Genomic DNA, 11,714 nt, shown 5'->3' with positions numbered 1-11,714 from the left:
TATTTTTCCAATTTCACTTTATTTAATTTAAATTTTTTGTGTGTATGCTTTTAAGCCATCAATACATATGTCTTATTGCCTAGTAAACATATTTTCTTTATTAGCTACATTTACATATATGATTAGATAAGTATGCCTTGGCTGAGTGTCACACTTATGGTCATTATACTGATTAATATTTATTTATACACTACAAAAAATATTTCTGTTTTTTGTTTTCATGAAGTATTCGTTTATTTGATTATGAAACATTTTTATGTAACACACCTTTTCCAATCGTTAAATACAGTTATTTGATCGTTTTGTGATCACTCGGTGACTATGTGACTGTTCGCCTTCGTTTATGGTGTTATTTTTTTACAGTGTCAACATGATTTGTTGAAGAAATGTCAAATAAAAAGTTAACAACAAAATTTTTAACAATTTTGCTGCACATTTGAAAAGGTTTTATAAATTCTTTCAGATAATATAGATAAACCTCTCAGATATATGTATATAGTAGTATAAAAGAAAAATGGATTTCAGTGAATTATGGCATACAAATTTACAACGAAGACTTGAAAATTATATACCTCACGAGGTATTCACTTCTAGTTGGATGAGTATGAGATTGCTGTTTGGCTTATTCAGGGTTTCACGCTTGGTCTTAGTACCCATTGCAAAGAAACTTTCCTTCTAGTTCACAATCCCGCACATATCAGTACGTTTGAAACAATATAACTTCTGTGAAGGCTTTTGAAGCTCGACGCACCATATTTTAACGAAGGTTGCTCCTTTACCAGCACTATCAATAATGGTTTCTATGAAGACTTTTCACGTTAGACTTATGTTTATGCTTGAAACTGTCTTTTTACTGCTACAAAAATGAGCTTGAAAGCAACGTTCGAGTCTCAACTGGCCACTGTCTCAAAGCTTTGGTCACTGTCCCTGTACTGTCTGACAGGGTTGATTAGCAAATTCTCTTCTTTGGTTTTTTGTAGCTCATCCGAATGGTTATTTTTGATTGCATTAATGGCTAATACGAGCCTTGATATTATAAAAAGGTTTGTGTCTTTGCTAAAAATAGCAGCATAAATGTAGGCAAAGCCTAAAAAGTGACTAGACATTATAAAAAGGTATGAGTCTTCGCTAAAATGACAGCCTAAATGTAGACAAAGTTGCTTTTTTAACATACTTATGTGCGTATATAATGTAGAGAGCATAAATTTGTATGTATTTCCATAATTCCATACCAAATCCATTTTCCTCGAAACAGAAAATTATATTTTGAACAGTTTCTATAAGAAAATATGAGAAAATTTTTTTTTTCAAAATACCAAAATTGTATATATAAGCTAAATTTATATAAAAAATTAAATTTATTTTAACAATTTAAATAGTAGATACTTATATACATACATAAGAGTATATGCAGTTCGATAGTACTAGGTATAGCTATAGATTAAGTATGTATACAGGTAAGTTTAAGTATAAACTATTATTTATGGCCTAAAAACATTACTACAATACATAAAATAGTGGTGTATTGTAGCATTTAAGTATAAATGTATATGTATGTAGTAGGATTTTACAGCTATGTAGTTAATTAGTAAATTTATATGTACGTAGTAGACTAGATAGTGAACTCGCATTGACACAACAATTGTTTGGGGCAAGCTCATAGTCATAATCTTCAGTAGAAAATTGTTTAGCACAACCATATTCGTGTTTGAAACGCTTTTGAGACAATCGTTTCGCAAAATTTTACAAAATCAATACCAACAACTTAGTATATATGTACATATGTTATACATTATATGTAGTTTACATATACTTATGTGGATGCTTAAAGTACTAGGAGGTTAGCGATATATTTCACATGTGACTAGCTCATTCATAAAGATGAACTAAATCGATACTGAGGAAATTAACGCAGTACTAATGTAATGTAGATTTAAATAGTACTGGTTTTAAACTTTAAACTTATATTTTGAACATAACAAATAATTTTATTTTCTTGCATAATTACACTGTACAACATTCCTCATGGCATTGGACGAAAGCAGTTTTTTTGGAGGGCTACCTACCGTTGCTTCAAATAATAATCTATAGGGAGGTGCCGTTGCTTCAAATATCTATGCCCAATCTATGCCAGAGATATCTCGTCAAATACAAAAGTTTTCCATACAAGGTCATGTATTGGATCGTTCAGTTTGTATGACAGCTATAATTGTATGCGGTCATTCACATTCTGTAACGAATGTGTTTTGTGCGCTTCGCTCAACTTAAGGGCACCATAATCGGTCTACTAGCGTTATATTCGCAACACCATCACCCATCTTGAGAGCCAGCATTCATTATTGAATAGTATTCGCCCTAAGACTGTAGCTGAGAGTGTACACGAAGACCATGGTGAGTCGATTCGGCGCCGTTCGCAGCAACTTGGACTGACTTGTGGAACGACTTGGAGCATTTTATGTCATGATCCTAAATTGAAAGCATACGAAATACACCTTGTACAAGAACTGTAGCCGATCGACCTTTTCAAGCGGAATCCTTTCGCTCTATGGGCTCTTTAAAATTTCCAAGAAGAACCGAATCAAAATGGCCGCATTTGGTACGAAAAGCAACCTGAAGAGATTCAAGAGCTGCCATTTTATCTAGAAAAAATAACGGTTCGGTGTGGTTTGTGAGCCGGTGGAATTATCGGTCCATATTTCTTCAGAAATGATCCCGGTGAGAACGTAACCGTCAATGTTGACCGTTATCGCACCGTGATAACCGACTACTTGATGCCTAAAATTGAAGCTCGTGATCTCGGCGACATTTCGTTTTCAAGCGTCGTCACTTCCTACACATCATATCAATCAAGGGATTTATTGAGAGAACACTTCGCTGAGCAGATAATTTTATGTTTTGGGTCGGTCGATTGACCATCAAGATCGTGTGATATCACACCGTTAGAATTTTTCCTATTGGGATAATGCAAAGTCTAAAGTCTATGCGGACAATCCCACTTCGATTCAGGCCTTGGAGTAAAATATCACGCGCGTCATTCGTTAGTTACCAGTCGAAGTGTTCGAACGAGTATCGAAAATTGGACTCAACGGATGGACTATCTGAGACATAGTTGCGGCCAACATTTGAAAAAGAAATCTTCAAAAATAAATGCCAAATAATGTTCTTTCGAATGATAATAAAAATTCCCTTAATAAATTAGAAGTTTCTGTGGTTTTTCTTTATAAAAGTAGAAAACCTCGAATTGAATCACCCTTTATAAGTGAGTAAGTATTTGGTCGAAGTCTTGTTGGATTTTTTAAGTTAAGTCTTTCAGTTAATAGAGACCTTTTTACTGAATTATCTATTTGTGTTGTGGAAACCCTACTTCATCGAAAAGTCTTTTACTTGGAGCATCTAGAGTTATCTAGAGGTTCCTTATATAGAACTTGTAAATATGAATTATTACAGGTGCCTTTGGAGCAGTGTTTAAACGACATTGAAACCCAAATAATACTTCCTCATTACGACCAAAATTTATCGAAAGAGACCATTAAGTAAGAACTAAGTAAAAGGGAGCTAGATCGGTGGTTCAATTTGAATAAATGTTGAAGATGGATTTCAAAGGAAAATTAAATAAACTACTTATAAATATTGTAGGGAACTTACAACACCTATACAGACGGATCAAAAAGGGAGCGCCAGCATCTCATCTACATATTGCTCGGAGCTGTATCTCATGCTGTTCCTCCAACTTCCGGAATACTGCAGTATCTTTCAGTTGGAAGTCTTTGCGCTTAGGAGAGCGGATTAGATAAAATATATACGTCGAAAGCTAGGCGGCTATCTCACATTGCATTACGTCAGTGAATGTTCTTGGAAGCAGGGCGACAGCGGATGTAGTGCCTGCTGGAAAGCGGCTGAATATACACTGGTTTTCAGGCCACAAAGAAATTCCGGAAAACGAAATAGCTGATGATATTGCCAAAAGTGCCATCCGTCTGGCTACCGAACAAGTACAGCAAATGCGGAGGTTACTAAAAAAGATATACAAAGAAATTTTAGAAATGCTCGCATACTTTTTACAAGACGCTTGTTGGCCTAATGACAAGTCACAACTTACTTTCATCACATGTGTGCCGAATGGACATAGGTAACTAGAATACATGCAAAAAGTGCAGGAAATAAGTCATGGAAAAGACGTTGGAACACTTATGCTTCTAACCAGCCGTATCTAGAACACCTAGGAGCTTCGCAGTTCAAGGAACTAGATAGAGTACTAAAATTGGATATAAAGTCGGTCTTAAAGTTAGCAAAAAGCGTAGACGTCCTGTCTGGAGGAATGCTTCAGCTCAATTTAAACTGAACCTCCATGAGGCAATACCAAGAACCCGTTAGTCAATATATGTCGTACCAACCGGCCAGTGTAACCTAACCTAATGCACTCATTTCTCTAAACAGGAGGGGATGTAAAAAAACATATATACAAGTATATTAATAGAATTGGGTCTCAGATAACCACTGCTTTCCTTACATTTTATACAGTTAATCGAGCAAATGCTTGGGAAATCATATTTTATTTGTTTTTGTTTGGTAATAATTTGCTAGATTTTAATTTTTCACTAATCTGTACTCAGTATTGTTATTGTTTGGATGTTTTCAGAACTTCAGAGTTGCCGGCTTATATTTTAGATTTTCAATTGTCTTAACTACAACACTTAAGTAACATTTATAAACAATTAAATATACTTTTATACAGTTAATTATTTGTATTTCCATTACATTCACATATTTCATATTTAACTATTTTGGTTATGTGTAGGTATATTTAAGTACCGTTAGCACAGAGAGTGTGCGCTCCTTTGCTGAAGAAGCTCGCTTTTGATTGATATATTAGCTTTTCATTAAAAATCACAATTAAAATTGTGTCTAGTTTCAAGTGTGATGAGTTTTTGGTTTTCCTTAGATTTTTTAAGATTTCAAACAGTTTTTCGTGAATATTATTTTGAATGCTAATTTAGCGAAAAACTGGTGAGAGAGCTTAGCTTTATTATTTTAGTTTCAAATTGCGTAATTTCATTAGCATAGTTTTCTTGACAGCCATTGAAAGTGAAGGCGTTCTTAGATTTTAGTAGAGACAAGCAACGTTCTTATGTGTTTTTGATATTAAAATTATTCTTCAATGCATGATTTTCTTACAGAAACCATTGATCTTCATATATCGGTTGTGCAATATATGCTTGTGTGGGTGTTTGTATGTATGTGCGTATGCAATAACAGTTAAAATCATCAATTAGCATTTGGTCTACTTTCAAATCAATCGTTTAAACTAAAAATCCTCAATTATACAACAGTGGCAGTAGAGCTTAGAGAAAGCAATCGTATTAAGCGCGGCAAAAAGCGCACTTGGAAAAACTCTCAGCTTATTGTGCCACATTTTGAATATTTCTTTACGTGCGGTAGACTCAGTTTTCCATATAAGGACTTCAGTTTGATCTGTCAGTTTGTGTCGCAACGGTATGTTATTGTTCTTCCATGTTGGACGTTCTGACAAATGAGCAGCTCCTTGGTGAGAAAAGGACTTTTCAGACAGATTTCTTAATAGTCTGAGGAACAGGCTCGCTATATGTAGACTAGAGTGGATAAAAAAAAATGTTTTTTTCGTTTGGTACTCTGAGAAATAGGTTCCTAGACACCTCTAAGAAAGCCTCTCCAAGCATGAGTTCTTAATTGTAATGAGAAGGTCCTCCTTCCTACAGTTTTCTATTTTTTCTTATTATTAGATAGAAAAATTTATATCTCGCTTCCAACTACTTGAAAAAATATCTTGTTCCTTAGATTTTGTAGGAAATTGAATGCTCTACAAAAAAGATCTCCAATGATTTTTTCGTAAACCCAACCGTTTAAAAGATATTAACGGTTTAAGTTTGATTATTTTTGGGAACATTTTTTATTTCTTATGAATTTTATAACTCAATGAAAAACAAATCATTATGAATGATGAAACTTATAGGTTTCGGAGAGGCTTTCTTAGAAGTGTCTAAGAAGAAGACACCACACACTACTACACACGAATATACCACACATGCTGACATCACATCACAACTCTACACTATCAAACCATCAAAAGCGACCGCTCTAGAGGACGATCGTCCTTTTTTAACGTCGATCTCGCACCGAGCAAACGTCGCAGCGTCAGTTTCCGTATTTCGAAGTGGCAGTGAATCCGATTACCCAAACAGTGTATTTTATTTAAACAAACCAAAACCAAACCATCGAACTAAACATTAAATTAAACAAACCAAAACCGAAACATTAAACTAAACATTAAATTAAACCAAATCAATTCAAACTGCGTTTATTTTTGCCGGTGAGGTAAGTGGTGGCTAGTAATAGCGAAAGAAACAGGTATGTACAATGATAATGTTTGACTTTTGGTAGGCACTTCGATAATTTCATCAAACTTATGAGATTTGCCATTATTTGTATAAGATTTGATACTTTAAAGAAAAACTTTGAATATTGATTCGTGAAATCGTAAATATCCTGGTCACAAGGATTGCGATTTCAAGGTCGTCATCTTGAATTTATTTACACCTCATCCTTGTGTTTCAATTGTTATAGACACTATTATTGGCGGAGGCTTTAGTAAGTATTGATTTGTTCCAAAGATATTTGTCGTTGGAAGTTAGCAAATCTCTACAAATCTCAAAATACTTGCGTTGAATTTATAATTTTGGCAGAACTCTGCACCCGAACATTGCAAGCGGGGTTTTCCTGGATGTTATCAACATATAGTATATATACTAGGACTACTCAACAAAGCGGATAAGATCACTTTAGCAACATACATACAATAAATAAGCTTCTCTGTAAAATTGTCAATTTTTCTGTGGCAGATTTGTGTAACCATTTTCACCCAAATCATAGAGAGCTCGATGTATATGAGATTTACCGGACCAAGTAACTTTTGAACCATATGACATTTGAAATTTCAATAATCAGAACTTGAGTACATCTTCCTTTAAGAACTATATTTTAAGAAGGTCGAGAGCGCGTTGACGGCGATCCTCATCCAGGATAGCCATCAACATCAACTGATGATGAACACATCAATAAAATAACTGAATTGGTGCTTGAGAGTCGGCGATTAACAGCCAGAGAGCTTACTGGCACCGTTGGAATATCGGAAGGATCAGTGCAAAGCTTCATGAAATATAATTCGGCCTAAGAAAGGTGAAAGCTCGTTAACGTCGTTGAAACAATGTTTTCCAGAATGTCATGAAACGTGTTATTACTGGCATACAGGTAAAAAATCAAGGTTATGTGGAGAGTTTTCATCGAATATCAAGATGTGATGACCTCCGAATTCATTCTAACCTGTCAAACAACTCAAAAAATACTATTTGAGGGCTGAGCGTCGTTTGCGCAAAGCTATTCGTAAAAATAGGCCAGAATTATGAGTCGACAAGTCTTGGTTTTTGCCCAATGCACAATATCGTACCGTAACCACTGTGTTCGCCTGATTTATTATTTTACTTCAAAATGGTTCTAGTTGAATAGCGAACGGTATCATGAAAACATGAGTTTATGGAAACAAACTCTTGGTAGCCGAATAATTTTAAGAAAAGGTTGAGTTGCTATTTGATTATTTTAAGGGACCAGTTCGGAAAGAAATTGTCGGTGTGAAGCCGTTAAAGCTCATGAAGGCGGTGTAGAAAGCCGTTAAGAAGTTTTAGCTTAGCTTAAAACATAAAAAAGAATACTAGCGCTGCTTTAGTCTAGTCTCGTTTGTTTGGCTGGCAATTGATTTAAAATATTCTTAAACGATTGATTTGATAAAACTTGAAAGCACTTGAAATGTGATTCGAGGATGTGTTTTATAACTGACATTTCATATTTAGATAAATCTTAGAGATATTGATATCTTTATGAACTCGTTTGTTTACTATATTTATGCAGAGCTGCATTTTGTTTTTTTTACTTAATTAATAAGTGTTATTTTGACTAAATTTTAATACCTTTGTAGATTATATTATGTACATTTTAAGTATATAGTAAGTAAGTATATTAACATAGAAGAAACAGCCTCAGTATTTAAATATCCTATGGATTTTCAGATAACCGTAAATTGATTTTAGTTAGAAAATACTTTTCATAGCGTTAGATTTCTTAGTCTAGTAGAGAGAATTGAGTAAGATTGTCAATTTTGAATATGATTTTCCAACAATTTTGGTTTCATGCACAGATTTAGTAAATTTGCAGATATATATTTGTTTAATAGATATCAGTTTTCACTTAACATTATATTATAATTTAATATTTGAATCTTTGCTTTCTGTTTCAGATATTTTATTTACATAAATATTTTAGTAGTTATTTTTTGTATTAGTGACTATCGTTTTTGGGCGACTATTTATATATTTGTGTATACAAGGTAATCAGATTTAAAATGCAAAATATCGTTTTTTTGATATGATTGTAGAACACGATAACGGTTATGTTAACGGTTATATTAACGGATATACTAACGGATATATTAACGGTTATATTAACGGATATGAAATTATGAATCGTCAAGCCAATTTTATGCATTTAAAAAACAAAAACAGAAAAAATATGAAAAGCAAATATGTTCCAGCGAGTTAAAATTGTTCATAAACAAGTAAGGAAGGGCTAAGTTCGGGTGTTACCAAACATTTTTTACTCTCACATGATAAAGTGATAATCGAGATTTCATTTCCGTCATTTACATATTTTTCAAATACCGTATTTGTGTAAAGTTTTATTCCGCTATCATCATTGGTTCCTAATGTTTATACTCGTATTATACAAAGAAGGCATCAGATGGAATTCAAAATAGCTTTATATTGGAAGAAGGCGTGGTTGTGAACCGATTTCATCCATATTTCGTACATGTCATCAGGGTGTTAGGAAAATATTATATACCGAATTTCATTGAAATCGGTCTAGTAGTTCCTGAGATATGGTTTTTGGTTCATAAGTGGGCGAGGCCACGCTCATTTTCAATTTTTAAAAAAAGGCTGGGTGCAGCTTCCTTCTGCCATTTCTTCCGTAAAATTTAGTGCTTCTGACGTTTTTTTTTAGTCGGTTAACGCACTTTTAGTGATTTACAACATAACCTTTGTATGGGAGGTGGGCGTGGTTATTATCCGAGAAGAGCCAACTTGTTGAGTTATAACTAATACTATGGATACCCAGAATTGCCAAATGAAGCTCATTCCTTAAATAGATCTTGTGATGAAATTGTTAAACATTTTTGAGCAATATAATATTTTTTTGAAAAAATCTGAAAAGGCGAACGTTTTCTGTAAAGACAGTAAAGGAAACTGATAGCAGACATACAGAGTACACTCGAAATTTGGAGGGAACGCTTCTCGAAACAGTTAAATCGCAAAAGCAGCCCTGACGGATGAAGAACAACCCGCATCAATAATCTACCCTGACAACATTGTCGTCCCTCCACTCGACCAAGATGAGAAACAACTCTGAAACAGCTTTAGAACAACAAAGTCGCAAGAGCCAATGAATTACCGGCTAAGCTGTATAAAGGCGGCGGATGAATACATGCTCATGGTTGGAATATGAGTGGACTTTGCACTATACAAACGAAAAGAGATGCCAAGGCCTGCGCTTAATATCGTGGTATCAGCCTCCTTAATATTGCAAAGACCTTATAAATGTTACTATGGACCTGACAACCACCAAAGACTAGATTTTCACAAAACGTTAAATCTTGGAAAATACCCCTAACACCCGTCACTTTTTTGACAGCATTGATAGGAGTTGCCTTTTCGACGCCATTGTCTAAGCTTGATGTGAGGGTGATTCCCTCACGTTCGTCTATTTCAATATAAAGCTGTAAAAGTGATATGGGCCGCTAATCTGAACCGCAGTGCTACTGTTAATCTGAACCCAGTAGCACTGTCTACTCTAAAAATACAAATATATTGGGTTATTGACATCGTAAGCCCTAACAACAGAGTCGGAAGCGCAGCCTTTTCCAATCTAGCGAAAGATGCGAAAGAGGTTGGTGTTGTGGTGAACGAAGACAGGACGAAGTACATGGAGCCCACAGAGTAAGATGGTAAGATTCGAGTCTTGCGCACTATGTCACTGTTGCTAGTTATACATTCGAAAAAGTTGAAGACCTTGTTTATCTCGGAATCAGCACACACTCTATCAATAATCTAAGCCTGGATATCATGCGCATAATAGCGCTTGCCAACAGATTGAGAAGTAGATCCCTCTCTCGACTAACAAAATTATGTTCCATAAGACTCTCATTATTCCATTCCTATCAGACGGCGCAGAAACATAGACGTAGGCGAAACGAGAAAGCACTTGGAGCCTCGAGAGAACTGTTCTTCGCAAGATCTATGGAGTTGTCAGCGAAAGCGATGAATATTGATGAAAATTAAATAACGAATTATATAAGTAAAAATGCAACGAATGCCTGGTTAGGCCAAATTTGAGATTTGAGTTCTATGGGTGGTCAACATAGGCAAGGGCTCCTACACATCCAGGTAAATGACCAACTCCATGTCTGCTTAAGATGTACAACTGTCTGCACAACTAGCGAAATTTTGTGTTCTCAGTCCAGGCCGACCAACGTTTGTAGAGCCAAAGATGAAAAAGGTGTGTTCCTTAAAGTTTTTGAATTGAACATTGGGTGCTATGTTATCATGCCGTTTTCATTTCATTTTCCAAATAGAGGTTTTTACTTAACGAGTGATTCAAATAGAGGTACTTCTTTTTTTGACAGATGAGGCGTGATTCATGTAAAGTTGTCATGTTCTTTTTGCTCAGTATTGTTTGCCAACGTTTACAAATTGTTCAACTTTATTACGACAATTCCCGTTCTGTATAGAATGTGTTTCGTGCGCTTCGCTTAACTTATGGCCAACATAATAGATCTACAGAGTGTACTATTCGCAACTAAATCACCCATCTTGAGACCCTACATTCATTACTGGATAATATTCGACCGAATAGATCATGTCCAGCAAGCAGTGAAGAAAATATGGCAGCCGTAGTTGAAAGTGAACACGAAGACCGTGAAGAGTCGATTCGACGCCGTTCGCAGCAGCTCGCACTGACGTAGGGAGTGACTTGACACATTTGACTTTGAGATCTTAAGCTTAGTACGCAGCTCTCAAGAAACGTAAAAACTTCATATAAAAAAACGCTTAAGAAACGGTCAAGATACTTTCCTGCGACAAACTTACTTGTGCTAGTACGCAGCTCTCAAGAAATCTAGTACCAATTCTTGATACTTTTTTCAGTAAAATGTGAATATGGCAAACCTTGTTTTGCGAAGAAAGATCAAATCAACAATTGTTTCTTGAAGGAAATTCGAAGTAATCGTCAAATTCATCCTAAATTAGTTGAAATCATTATTATGAAGTATATTCCATTTTGAAATGTTGTATAAAACCTACCAATCATCAACAACATTTCTTAAATCTCAATGAAAATATTTATGTTACCATATACATACACACATACATATTACGCACAAAGTTTGTTTTCTTTGTTTATTCTCTCTTGCTCTTCTAATGTAGATCATTCACAATGCGTAACCAGCTGCCAAAATTACTTGAGAAATAATGTATTTTTTTTCTTGAGCAATTACTTGAGAGCTGCGTACCAACCTTTAAACTGAATGCGTGCAAAATACAGCTTGTATGTATAAGAACTGAGGCCGCTCGAAACAA

The 11,714-nt window shown here is 34.9% G+C and overlaps 1 long non-coding RNA gene across 1 annotated transcript; it reads right to left on the bottom strand.

The window, feature by feature from the left end:
- Nucleotides 1-10,535, bottom strand: LOC126762623 (uncharacterized). The gene is made up of 2 exons (XR_007667488.1): nucleotides 9,165-10,535; nucleotides 1-8,652 (listed from the first exon to the last, which is right to left on the bottom strand). It is a non-coding gene; the product is annotated as an uncharacterized LOC126762623 (long non-coding RNA).
- Between the last annotated feature and the right edge of the window lie 1,179 nt (nucleotides 10,536-11,714).

The sequence above is a fragment of the Bactrocera neohumeralis genome, chromosome 6 (genome assembly GCF_024586455.1).
Source record: "Bactrocera neohumeralis isolate Rockhampton chromosome 6, APGP_CSIRO_Bneo_wtdbg2-racon-allhic-juicebox.fasta_v2, whole genome shotgun sequence".
NCBI lineage: Eukaryota > Metazoa > Arthropoda > Insecta > Diptera > Tephritidae > Bactrocera > Bactrocera neohumeralis.
The sequence above is the reverse complement of the archived record's forward strand: the minus strand, read 5'-3'. Positions and strand labels throughout refer to the sequence as shown.